General features: G+C 39.2%; 1 protein-coding gene across 1 annotated transcript in view; it reads right to left on the reverse strand.

The window, feature by feature from the left end:
• The window catches only part of CFAP47 (cilia and flagella associated protein 47), a 502,957-nt gene that overhangs the window by 20,585 nt on the left and 467,510 nt on the right, over positions 1-14,862 (reverse strand). The window lies entirely within an intron of this gene.

The raw sequence follows: 14,862 nt of genomic DNA on the forward strand, positions 1-14,862 counted from the left end.
ACAGGCAAGTTTGGCCTTGGATTACAAAATGAAGCATAGCAAAGCCTAACAGAGTTTTGCCAAGAGAACACACTGGTCATAGCAAACAGCCTCTTCCAATAATACAAGAGAAGACTCTACACATGGACATCACCAGATGGTCCATACAAAAATATGATTATATTCTTTGCAGCCGATGATGGAGAAATTCTATATAGTCAACAAAAACAAGACTGGGAACTGACTGTGGCTCAGATCATGAACTCCTTATTACCAAATTCAGACTTAAATTGAAGAAAGTAGGAAAACCCACTAGACCATTCAGGTATGACCTAAATAAAATCTGATATGATATACAGTAGAAGTGACAAATAGAGTCAAGGGATAAGATCTGACAGACAGAATGCCTGAAGAACTATGGACAGAGTTTAATAACATTGTCTAGGAAGTGGTGAACAAAACCTTCCCCAAGAAAAAGAAATGCAACAAGGAAAAATGGTTGTCTGAGGAGGCCTTACAAATGGCTGGGAAAAGAAGATAAGCAAAACACAAAGGAGAAAAGGAAAGATATACCTATCTGAATGCAGAGTTCCAAAGAATAGCAAGGAGAGATAAGAAAGCCTTCTTAAGGAACAATGCAAAGAAATAGAGGAAAACAACAGAATGGGAAAGACTAGAGATCTCAAGTAGCAAAGACCTAACAGAAGCAGAAGAGATTAAGAAGAGGTGGCCAGAATACACAAAAGAACAGTACAAAAAGGTCTTAATGACCCAGATAACCATGATGGTGTGATCAACTCACCTAGAACCAGATATCCAGGAGTGTGAAGTCAACTGAGCCTTAGGAAGCTATAAATACAGCTAGTGGAGGTGATGGAATTCCAGGTGAGCTATTTCAAAGATGATGCTGTTAAAGTGTCACAATCGATATGCCAGCAAATTTGGAAGACTCAGCAGTGGCCACAAGACTGGAAAAGGTCAGTTTTTATTCCAATCCAAAGAAGGGCAATGCCAAAGAATGTTCAAACCACTACACAACTGAACTCATTTCACATGCTAGCAAGGTAATGCTCAAAATCCTTCAAGCTAGGCTTTAACAGTATGTGAACTGAGAACTTCCAGATGTACAAGCTGGATTTAGAAAAGGCAGAGGAACCAGAGATCAAATTACCAACATCCATTGGATCATAGAAAAAGCAAGGTAATTCCAGACAAACATCTACTTCTGCTTCATTGACTACACCAAAGCCTTTGACTGTGTGGATCACAACAAACTTGGAAAATTCTGAAAGAGATGGGAATATCAGACCACCTTACTTGTCTCTTAAGAAACCTGTATTCAGGTCAACAGTTAGAACCAGACATGGAAAAATGGACTGGTTCAAAATTAGGAAAGGAGTAAGTATGTCAAGGTGTTACCCTGCTTATTTAACTTATATGCAGAGTAAATCATGCAAATTGCCAGGATGGATGAAGCACAAGCTAGAATCAAGACTGCTGGGAGAAACATCAATAACCTCAGACATGCAGAAGACAACACCCTGATGGCAGAAAGTGAAGAAAAACTAGAGAGCCTCTTGATGAAGGGGAAAGAGGAGAGTGAAAAAGCTGGCTTAAAACTCAATATTCAAAAAATGAAGATCATGGCATCTGGACCCATCACTGCAAGGCAAATAGATAGGGAAAAAATGAAAATACTGATAGACTGTTTTTTCTAGGGCTCTGAAATTACTGCAGATGGTGACTGCAGCAATAGAATTAAAAGAAGCTTTCTCCTTGGAAGAAAAGCTATGACAAACCTGCTGCTGCTGCTGTTGCTAAGTCGCTTCAGTCGTGTCCAACTCTGTGCGACCCCATAGACAGTAGCCCACCAGGCTCCGCCTTCCCTGGGATTCTCCAGGCAAGAACACTGGAGTGGGTTGCCATTTCCTTCTCCAATGCATGAAAGTGAAAAGTGAAAGTGAAGTCGCTCAGTCGTGTCTGACTCTTTGCAACCCCATGGACTGCAGCCTACCAGGCTCCTCTGTCCATGGGATTTTCCAGGCAAGAGTACTGGAGTGGGTTGCTATTGCCTTCTCCGATGACAAACCTAGACTGTCTTTAAAAAGCAGAGACACTACTTTGCCTACAAAGGTCTGTATAGTCAAAGCTATGGTTTTTTGCAGTAGTCATGTGTGGATATGAGAGTTGGATCAGAAAGAACGCTGAGTGTTGAAGAGCTGACACTTTTGAACTGTGGTGCTGGAGAAGATTCTTGACAGTCCCTTGGACAGCAAGGAGATTAAACCCATCAGTCCTAAAGGAAATCAACCCTGAATGTTCATTGGAAGGACTGATGCTGAAGGTGAAGCTCCAATACTTTGGACACCTGATGCAAAGAGCTGACTCCATTGGAAAAGACCCTGATGCTGGGAAAGATTGAAGGCAGGAGGAGAAGGGGACAACAGAGGATGAGATGGTTGGATGGCATCATCGACTCAAGGGGCGTAAATTTGAGCAAACTCCAGGAGATAGTGAAGGACAGGGAAGTCTGGGGTGCTGCCGTCCATTGAAGTCGCCAAGAAATGGACACATCTGAGCGACTGAACAACAATAACAGCAACAAACAAGAAAGAAGAAAGATAATTTAACTCACTAAAGGCTCATACAGGTTATGAAATCTGTTCACTTTCTCATATTTTTGCTAGCATCTACATTGCATCCCTTTAGTTAATTTTCACCTATTTGGGAAATGTGTTTCAGATTATGTCAAGCAGATTTGTAGTAGCAAACACCATGGACAAAGCCCAAATGTGTAGGCAAATACACAAACAAAACTGAATGAAGGAATTTTAACTTTAAACTTAAAACTTTATCAGAGTCACAGGTACCAAAGACAAATGCCAAGCAAATATCAAAAGAAAAAAAATAACTGGATGAATGAATATTGATTTCCTGCTCAAGAGCAGGTTTCTCAAAGTAAACAGGTATTATATTAAAATTTCCTGCCTGCCAATAAACAGATATTAATTTTTGTACTTCTGATTGCACAGGGTATATTTTAAAATTGACCAACTCAGAAAGTTTTATAGGCCAATTAGTTAAGGATAATTAATAAGTTATTAAAAGAGCAGAGCTCCAATGATGCCCATAACTGTGTTTATTTGGAGCTGATCAACTCATTAAAATTGTTTATTACAATGAACAACTTACTATGAAAAGATACCAAATATATTGATATGAGAATTTTATGTAGTACATAAGGGTACAAATAACTTTAAATAACTCTGAATGAATTTTTAAAAGTGTTTTTAAAGAGTTTTAAAAGGTAACCCAAAAGAAACAGGATATAACCTATGTGCCATTAAATCCCAGAAACCTAAGAAATACACCAAGCTTCTGTTTTATCTCCAAGTGTACTTTAAAGTAAATTTACATTCAATGATAACCAAAGTGCTTGGGGGTTTTCATTCTTTCAGGGCATTTTATCAAGCATCCCTTATATATCTGGGACTAACTAGGGTAGTCTGAGTTCCTGTCTTCATTGAACTCAGACTAATAATGACAGTAGATATTATATGACAAAACTCATCATAATTAAACTCTCAAGACTAAAATTAAGTAAAACATCCTGAAAGAAACTAGGAAGAAATAAAATGTTACCTATAGGGAAGCAACAGTTCAAATGACAGCACATTTCTCCTTGGAACCAAGCAAGCCATAAGGAAGTGGTATATTTTTTCAAGAGATGAAGGAAAAGAACTCTGAATCATGAATTCTATATCAAGTAAAAGTATTCTTCCACAATAAAGGAATAATCTCAGAGTATTGGAGAAAGAAATGGTAACCCACTCCAGTGTTCTTGCCTGGAGAATCCCAGGGACGGGGGCGCCTGGTGGACTGCCGTCTATGGGGTTGCACAGAGTCGGACACGACTGAAGCAATTTAGCAGCAGTAGCAGGAGCAGCAATCTCAGATTAAGGAAAGCTAAAATAATGTGTCACTAGTGACTTAGCAGCAGCAGCAGAGCTAATCTTTAAAAAGAGCTCAAGGAAGTTCCTTAACAAAAAATAAATTCGAACAGGAAGAGGCTGAGGTTTCAGGAGGAAGGAAAAACAAAGGAATGGGTAAAAATAGAGGTAGGTATGGGCTTCCCTAATGGTTCAGACAGTAAAGAATCTGCCTGCAGTGCAGGAGACCTGGGTTTGATCCCTGGGTTGGGAAGATCCCCTGGAGGAGAGCATGGCAACCCACTCCAATATTCTTGTCTGGAGAACCCCCATGGACAGAGGAGCCTCAGTTCAGTTCAGTTCAGTTCAGTCACTCAGTCATGTCCGACTCTTTGTGACCCCAAGAATCGCAGCACGCCAGGCCTCCCTGTCCATCACCAACTCCCAGAGTTCACTCAGACTCACGTCCATTGAGTCAGTGATGCCATCCAGCCATCTCATCCTCTGTCGTCCCCTTCTCCTCCTGCCTCCAATCCCTCCCAGCATCAGAGTCTTTTCCGATGAGTCAACACTTCGCATGAGGTGGCCAAAGTACTGGAGTTTCAGCTTTAGCGTTATTCCCTCCAAAGAAATCCCAGGGCTGATCTCTTTCAGAATGGTCTGGTTGGATCTCCTTGCAGTCCAAGGGACTCTCAAGAGTCTTCTCCAACACCACAGTTCAAAAGCATAAATTCTTCAGCACTCAGCTTTATTCACAGTCCAACTCTCACATCCATACATGACCACTGAAAGTCTGGGGGACTACAATTCCATGGGGTTGAAAGAGTCGGACACAACTGAGTGACTAAGCACAGCACAGCACATAATGGACTATCGTTCTTTTGATGAGTTTTTATAATATCTTACAACTGAAGCAAAGATTATAACATCATCATTCATGGTACTCAATTTATGTCATGATTTTACATTTAAAAATTGAGAGGAATAAAGGAACCGATATAAATGAAGTTTCTACCCTTACTGTAGCAAAATGTCTATAGCAGTAGACTGTGGTATGTTGCATATGAATATTATAAAAAGGTAATTATTAAACACAAACTATACAGTGATATGTATTTAAAAATACTATAGATAAATAACAATGGATTTTAAAATCAGTTCAATTTACCAATACAAAGGCAAGAAAAGGAAAACAGATAAAAGAAACAAAATGAACAAACAAAATGAACAATGAAATTGTAGAAATAAACCTAACATATCAATCCTTACTTTAGATGTTATTGATGTAAATGTACACCAATGGAAGTCAAGTTAATTTAAAAGGATGATCAAATTCTATGCTGTATGTAAAAACTACACTTCACCTTTAGTGATATAGGTAGACTGAAAATAAAAGTATGAAAAGCATTATATCATGAAAATATTCATTTTTATAAAAAGCAAGAGTAAAGCAGGAGTACCTATATAAATATCAGATTAAGTAGACTTCAAAGCTAATATATGTATCAGACAAAAAGAGATATATAATGACAAAGAGTAAATATGACAAAATGACACAAGGATCCTACATTTTCATGTACTAAATATCAGAACTTCATAAATATATGTAGCAAAAACATAATTTAAAAGAGAAATAAATAAATGCACAATTATGTCCTGGGGTTTAAATACTCCTCTCATCAATTTAGAAAACAATGGGACAGAAAATCAGTGAGGAAACAAAGGAATTAAAAAATATGATCAACCAACAGGCTGTAACAGATATGTGTAGAACACTCCAGCTGACAAAAGAATAATATCTATTCTTTTCAATAAATATAAAATGAATTTATGGAGTATGTTCTGTGACCAGAATAGAATCAAACTAGAAGTCAATAATGGAAAGACAACAGAAATCCTCTAAAACAGTTGTAAATAAAACAGTACTCTACCAAACAACCCAGAGGTCAAATGAGGATTCTCAAAGGAAATAAAAATATACATTTAGAACCAAATGAATATGAACATACAACCGATCAAAGTTTGTGAAATGCAAGTAGTACCCACAGGGAAATTTATCACAAAAAAATATTTACAACAGAATAAAGAAAAGATCTCCAATTAGTAATCTAAACTCCCACTTCAAGAAACTAGAAAATAAAGATCAAAACAGGAGTGAACTCAGCAAGATGACTGAATAAGATGTTCCTCACCCATATCCTCCACAACAAGAATAATTTCACATCCATCCATGGACAAAAGTACCTAGGTAGGAGATTATGAAACTCTGGTTCAGTCTAAGAACGAGGGCAGCCATTTTGATAATGCAGGCCCACATCCAGGTGGCTGACTTGCTAACTGTGGCTATGGCAAACAGCTCCATACCCCGAAGGACTTAGTCATAGTTCAATTTGGCTTTGGTTATGTCATCAGTGCCATATGCCCAAGGACCTGGGAGGATGCACACATCCCTGTGTAGGGTGACAGGCATATGGAACTCAATTCTGGCTGTAGACCCTAAAGTAGCCTGTGAACCAATTCCAGCCATTCTTGGCCATGGTCCTGGAACTGTCCCTGGAGAGCACTGGTTTAGACAATTACCAGTGGACAGACAGAGAGTCTTTGTAGAAGTCCAGAAGTCCAGGGGAGAGGTCCCAGCACACCACTGGAACAAAACAAACAAAAAAACTCAAACTGGACACATTGCATAGAGTAAGCAAAACAATGTCACTTTAGGAGTGTGAGCCTTCCCCCAGAGTGCCACAGCTCAGTGCCCAGAGAGAACTTCTCAGCTTGTGATTTCTCCTATGGAGGAAAGTGAGACTGTAAATGAGTACTTTGCTGGGGAGTGGTTGGAAGAGCAAAGAATAGGGCTCTTAGAGGTCACTAAATGGACATGGCACCTACTAACTATATCACATACTGTATCCAGAAGGCCCACCAATGAGACAATGGAAACTTCTTTACTGCACTTCCCCCAGCTTGTCTATAAGTATCCCCAACACTCTGGGTACCCTACTCCCACACACCCTCATCCTGTGGCTGGTCTGAGTTCCCAAGAACAGCAATACTGAGCCTTTGCAGATGGCTAGTGAGCATCTGTAGAAAGCAGGCCCAATTCAGAGGGGTTGTAGGAAACCATAATGTTGAACATTTAGCATTGCTTTAGGAAAAGCAAAAGGGAGGCTTGTCAGCATTAGAACTGGCTTGACAAGATCAAGAGAAGGCATACAAGCTTTAGTATTCTGCCATGAGACAAGAGGAAGAGGTGTGGAACAGGAATACACAGAGAAAAGGTCTGAGAAATCCTTGGAATCTCAAGTAGGACGGAAAGAAGGTATTTAACTCCTGAAGACAGTCAGCAAAAACTGGAGGAGGTGACTACTACTTCAAATGAGAAGACAGCAACACAATAAGTAAGGAGATTGGATCAGTAATCTGCTAGCTCCGAACAAAAAAAGCCCAGGACAAGATGGTTTCATCAGTGAACTGTACCAAGTATTTTTAAAAGAATGAATGTTAATCTTTCTTAAACTTTCCAAAACAAATGGAGAGGAGGGGACACTCCTAAGCTCATTTTATGAGGTCAGCAATATCCACATGCCAATGGCAGATGAAGACATTTCAAGGAAAGAAACATTCAAGCCAATATACCTGATGAATGTGTGTGTGTGTGCATGCTAAGTCACTTCAGTCATGTCCGACTCTTTGTGACCCTATGGACTGTAGCCCATCAGGCTCCTCTGTCCATGAGATTCTCCAGGCAAGAATACTGGAGAGGGCTGCCATTTCCTCCTCCAGGGACCTAATGAATATAGGTGTGAAAATTCTCAATAAAATACTAGGAAACTTAATTCAATAGTACATTAGAAGTCTCATACACCAAAATGAAGTGGGATTTATCCTTGGGATGCAAAGATAGTTCAACATATACAAATCAGTAAATGTGATACACCACATTAATACAGTGAAAGATAAAAATCATATGATACTTTCAACAGCTACAGAAAAACCATTTGACAAAATTTAAAATCCTTTCATGATAAAAACTCTCAACAAAACTGACTTAGAAGGAATGTGACTCAACATAATAAAGGCCATATATGACAAGCCCACAACTAACATTATACTTAATGTTGAAAGGCTGAAAACTTTTCCTCTAAGATCAGGAACAAGACAAGGGTACTCATTCTCACCACTTCTATTCAACATAGTACTGGAAGTCTGAGCCAGAGTAATTAAGCAAGAAAAATAAATAAAAGATATCCAAATCAGAAAGGAAGAAGTAAAACTATCTGTTTGCTAATGACACAATTCCAGATAGCTCTAACAGTATAGAAACTGCCTGCAACACAGGAGACCTGGGTTTGACCCCTGGGTTGGGAAGATCTCCTAGAGAAGGAAATGGCAACCCACTCCAGTATTCTTGCCTGGAGAGTCCCATGGACAGAGGAGCCTGATGTGCTACAGTCCATGGGGTCACAAAGAATTGGACATGACTCCACCCAAAAATTGTTAGAATAACTGAATTCAATAAAATTGAAGGACACAAAATCCACATACAAAAATCAGTTGGCTTTCCATACAATAAGAAAACAGTGAACTATCTGAAAAAAGAAATAAAATAATTTCATTATAATAGCATCAAAAAAGTATAAAAAGAGTTATATACCATGATCAAATATGATTTATCCCAGATATGCAGGGTTGGTTCAATATTTGAAAATCAATTAATGAAATTCATCATGTCAACAGACTTAGAAAGAATGAAAAGTACATGATTATATCTATAGATACAGAAAAAGCACTTGATAAAATCCAACACCCATTAATGATAAAAACTATCAGTTAATTAGGAATAGAGGTGTACTTCCTCAACTTGCTAAAAACTGTCTACAAAAATCCTACTGTCAACATCATATTTAATGGTAAGAAACTTCTAACTTTGCCACTAAGATCACATAAGAGCAAACATTTCTCCTCCCATCACTTCTTTTCAATCTCATATGCAAATCCTCATTAATGCAGTAAAGCCAGAAAAGGAAATAAAAGATAGTTAGGTTGGGAAGAAAGACATAAATCTGTCTTTATTTGCAGCTGATAGATCACATATGTAGAAATTACCAAAGACTCTACGATAAAATCCCTGAAACTGATAGGCAATTATAGCAAGGTTGAAGGATATAAGATTAATGTACAAAATACAATTGCTTTCTGTACATTAACAATGAACAAGTGAATTTTGGAATTGAATACCAAGATCATTTATATTAGCATCTCTCAAAATGAAATACTTAGGTATAAATTTGCTAATATGTACACGATGTATATGAGAAAAACTATAAAACTCTGATAAATGAAAGTAAGTAACAACTAAATAAATGGGGAAATATGTTCTATTCATGAATAAGAAGATTCATGAATATATTCACTAAGAATATTGTCAAGATGGCAGTCCTTCTCAATTTGACCTGTAGATTGTATGCAATCCCAAGCAAAATCCCAGGAAGTTAACTTATGAATATCAGCAAATGGATTATATAGAGATGCAAAAGACTCAGAATAGCCAGCTCAGTACTGAAGAACAAGAACCAAGTTGGAGTACTAATACTACCTGACTTGAAGACTTACAATAAAGCTATCATAATTAACATAATATGGTATTTATTAAAGAATAGACACACAGATAAATAGATCAAAATAGCCCAGAAAGAAACTCTTATAAATATAGTCAACTGATCTTCGATGAAGGATCAAAGGCAATACAATGGAACAAAGATAGTATTTTCAAGAAATGGTGCTGGAATAACGACATCCACACGCAAAAAATATAATAGTCAAGACACATACTTTATAAGTCTCATAAATATTAACTTAAAATGGACCATAAACCTAAATGTAAAACAAACAAAAAAAACTATAAAACTCCAAGAAGATAATGTAAGAGAAAACTTATATGACCTGGGTATGGTGGTGTCTTATTGGATACAATAGCAGACACAGTCTCCATGAAATAAATAATAAGCTAGACTTCATTAAAAGAAGAACAATATCAAGAGAATTAGAAGATAAGCACTGACTGGGGGAACATACTTGCAAAAGATAAAACTCATAATTATTATACAAAATATACAAAGAACTCTAAAAACTCAGAAGAAAACAAATAACCCAATTAAAAATGGGCAAAATATCTTATCAGACACCTTACCAAAGAAGATATAGAAAGTAAGCATTTGAAAATGTCATCAGGGAAATGCAAACTAAAACTATCTACAGTGAGGTACCACTCTACTTTCGTTAGAATGGCTGAAATCAAGAACACCAATACCACTGAGTGCCAGGAAGAATGTGGAGCAACAGGAACTCTCATTTATTACTGGTGGGGATGCAAAATGGTACAGCTACTTTGGAAGGCAGTTTGGCCATTTCTAATAAAACTAAACACACTCTTTGTGACTCCTATACAGTCCACGGAATTCTCCAGGCCAGAATAAGGAAGTGGGTAGCCTTTCCCTTCTCCAGGGGATCTTCCCAAACCCAGGGATTGAACCCAGGTCTCCTGCATTGCAGGCAGATTCTTTAACAACTGAGCTATCAGGGAAGCCCACCCTTACCATAGGATCCAGCAATCATGCTCCTTGGTATTTCCAGTGATCATGTATAGATGTGAGAGTTGGACTATAAAGAAAGCTGAGCACTGAAGAATTGATGCTTTTGAACTGTGGTGTTGGAGAAGATCCTTGAGAGTCGCTTGGACTGCAAGGAGATCCAACCAGTCCATCCTAAAGGAGATCAGTCCTGAGTGTTCATTGGAAGGACTGATGCTGAAGCTGAAACTCTAATACTTCGGCCACCTGATGGGAACAGCTGACTCACTGGAAAAGACCCTGATGCTGAGAAAGATTGAAGGCAGGAGGAGAAGGGGACAACAGAGGAAAAGATGGTTAGATGGCATCACCGACTCAATAGACATGAGTTTAAGCAAGCTCTGGGAGTTGGTGATGGACAGGGAAGCCTGGTGCACTGCAGTCCATGGGGTTGCAAAGAGTCGGACACAACCAAGTGACTGAACTGAACTGGCATACTATATAATTCCAACAACATGACATTTTGTAAAAGACTATGTAAAAAAGCTACAGAGACAATAGAAAGATCCATGGTTTCAAAGGGTGGGGTAAGAGAGATAAATAGGGAGAGCAAAGAGGATTTTTAGGGCAGAGAAAATTCTCTGCATGATACTATAATGACATATATATGTATCATCATGTGTGTGCTCCATCACTCAGTCATGTCCAACTCATTGCGACCCCACGAATTGTAACCCGTCAGGCTCCTATGCCCATGAAATTATCCAGGCAAGAATACTGGAATGGGGTGCCATGCCCTCCTCCAGGGGATCTTCTTGACCCAGGGATTGACCCTGAGTCTCCTGCATTGGGAGGTGGATTCCTTACCACTGTGCCATCAGAGAAGCCCATATATCATCATACTTTTGACCAAACGCATAGGATGTACAACACCAAAAGTTAATCTTATTGGAAACTACAAACTTTGGATGGTTATGATGTGTCAATGTAGGTCTAGCTTTATTAAAAAATGTACCATTTATGTGAGTGATGTTGATAATGGGGGAGGTTACACACGTGTGGGGGCAGGGGGTGACAGAAATCTCTGTGCCTTCCTCTCACTTTTCTTGGAAACCTAAAACTGCATAAAAACTATTCTAAAAATCTAGTACATAATGAATGATTCTATTTATATAAAATATCCAGAAAAGGCAAGGTTACAGAGACAGAAATCATATCAATGGTTGCCAGAGATGAGGGGTGGGAATAGGGGTTGACTGAAAAGGGGTTTGAGGGAAATTTGCAGGGAGATGGACATACTAGTGGTAAAGAACCCACCTGTCAATGCAGCAGACATAAGAGATGCGGGTTCAATCCTTGGGTCAGGAAGATCCTCTGGAGGAGGACATAGAAACCCACTATGGTATGCTTGCCTGGAGAATCCCATGGACAGAGGAGACTGGTGGGCTACAATCCATAGGGTCACAAAGAGTTGGACAGTATTGAAGCAACTAAGTACTAAGTTGCTTCAGTACTGTCCAACTCTTTGATCATGAACTCCTTATTGCCAGATTCAGACCTCAACCGAACAAAGTAGGGAAAACCACTAGACCATTCAGGTGCAACCTAAATCAAATCCCTTATGATTGTACAGTGGATGTGAGAAATAGATTCAAGGGATTAGATCTGATAGACAGAGTGCCTGATGAACTATGGACAGAGGTTTGTGACATTTCCAGGAGACAGGGAGCAAGACCATCCCCAAGGAAAAGAAATGCAAAAAAGCAAAATGACTGTCTGAGGAGACCTTACAAATGCTGTGAAAAGAAGAGAAGCAAAAAGCAAAGGAGAAAAGGAAAGTTATACCTGTGTGAATGCAGAGTTTCAAAGAATAGCAAAGAGAGATAAGAAAGCCTTCCTCAGTGGACAATGCAAAGAAATAGAGGAAAACAACAGAATGGGAAAGACTAGAGATCTCTTCAAGAAAATTAGAGATGCCAAGGGAACATTCATGCAAAGATGGGCTCAATAAAGGACAGAAATGGTATAGACCTAACAGAAGCAGAAGAGATTAAGAAGAGGTGGCAAGAATACACAGAAGAACTGTATAAAAAATATCTTTATGACCCAGATAATAATGATGGTGTGATCACTCATCTAGAACCAGACACCCTGGAATGTGAAGTCAAGTGGGCCTTAGAAAGCATCACTACGAACAAAGCTAGTGGAGGTGACGGAATTCCAGTTGAGCTGTTTCAAATCCTGAAAGATGATGCTGTGAAAGTGCTGCACTCAATATGCCAGCACATTTAGAAAACTCAGCAGTGGCCACAGGACTGGAAAAGGTCAGTTTTCATTCTAGTCACTAAAAATGGCAATCTCTAAGAATGCTCAAACTACTGCACAACAGCATTCATCTCACACGCTAGTAAAGTAATGCTCAAAATTATCCAAGCCAGGCTTCAGCAATACGTGAACACGAACTTCCAGATGTTCAAGCTGGTTTTAGAAAAGGCAGAGGAACCAGAGATCAAATTGACAACACCCGCTGGATCATCGAAAAAGCAAGAGTTCCAGAAAAACATCTATTTCTGCTTTATTGACTATGCCAAAGCCTTTGACTGTGTGGATCACAATAAACTGTGGAAAATTCTGAAAGAGATGGGAATACCAGACCACCTGACCTGCCTCTTGAGGAACCTATATGCAGGTCAGGAAGCAACAGTTAGAACTGGACATGGAACAACAGACTAGTTCCAAATAGGAAAAGGAGTATGTCAAGGCTGTATATTGTCACCCTGCTTATTTAACTTCTATGCAGAGTACATCATGAGAAACGCTGGACTGGAAGAAGCACAAGCTGGAATCAAGATTGCTGGGAGACATATCAATAACCTCAGATATGCAGATGACACCACCGTTATGGAAGAAAGTGAAGAGGAACTAAAAAGCCTCTTGATGAAAGTGAAAGAGGAGAGTGAAAAAGTTAGCTTAAAGCTCAACATTCAGAAAATGAAAATCATGGCATCTGGTCCCATCACTTCATGGGAAATACATGGGGAAACAGTGGAAGCATGTCAGGCTTTATTTTTTTGGCTCCAGAATCACTGCAGATGGTGAATGCAGCCATGAAATTAAAAGACGCATACTCCTTGGAAGGAAAGTTATGACCAACCTAGATAGCATATTAAAAATCAGAGACATTACTTTGCCAAGAAAGGTCCATCTAGTCAAGGCTATGGTTTTTCCAGTGGTCATGTATGGATGTGAGAGTTGGACTGTAAGGAAAGTTGAGCACTGAAGAATTGATGCTTTTGAACTGTGGTATTGGAGAAGACTCTTGAGAGTCCCTTGGACTGCAAGGGGATCCAACCAGTCCATCCTAAAGGAGACCAGTCCTGAGTGTTCATTGGAAGGACTGATACTGAGTCTGAAACTCCAATACTTTGGCCTTCTCATGTGAAGAGTTGACTCACTGGAAAAGACCCTGATGCTGGGAGGGATTGGGGGCAGGAGGAGAAGGGGACGACAGAGGATGAGATGGCTGGATGGCATCACCGACTCGATGCACATGAGTTTGGGTGAACTTCGGGAGTTGGTGATAGACAGGCAGGTCTGGCGTGCTGTGATTCATGGGGTCACAAAGAGTCGGACACTACTGAGTGACTGAACTGAACTGATGGTTTTTCCAGTAGTCATGTATTGATGTGAGAGTTGGACTATAAAGAAAGCTGAGTGCTGAAGAATTGATGCTTTTGAATCGTGGTGTTGGAGAAGACTCTTGAGAGTCCCTTGGACTGCAAGGAGATCCAACCAGTCCATCCTAAAGGAAATCAGTCCTGAATATTCATTGGAAGGAATGATGTTGAAGCTGAAACTCCAATACTTTGGCCACGTGATGCAAAGAACTGACTCATTTGAAAAGACCTTGATGCTGGAAAAGACTGAAGGTGGGAGGAGAAGGGGATGACAGAGGATGAGCTGCTTGGGTGGCATTACTGACTCAACAGGCATGAATTTGAGTAAACTCTGGGAGTTGGTGATGGACAGGTAGGCCTGGCATGCTGCAGTCCATGGGGTTGCAAAGAGTTGGACATGACTGAGTGACTGCAGTGAAAACTGAAGGATGAGTTTGAAACCTAGAATGTGGCTATGATTGCAAATTCTGCATATTTTTTAAAAATATTGAAATGTACACTGACAATGGGTAAATTTTATGGTAAGTATATCTCAAAAAAAGCTGTAAAAATATTTTTTACTTCTGAGAAAGGTAAATGTATTATTGTCATGCTGCTTATGTTATTACAAGTATAACAAAGATAGCTGTGACTAAGCAGAATAATACAGAAAATGGAATCTCAATGTAGGTTACCTAATCACCTCTACCTAGTTAAATTACTTAACAGCCC

This window comes from Budorcas taxicolor, chromosome X (assembly GCF_023091745.1).
Source record: "Budorcas taxicolor isolate Tak-1 chromosome X, Takin1.1, whole genome shotgun sequence".
NCBI classification, from domain to species: domain Eukaryota; kingdom Metazoa; phylum Chordata; class Mammalia; order Artiodactyla; family Bovidae; genus Budorcas; species Budorcas taxicolor.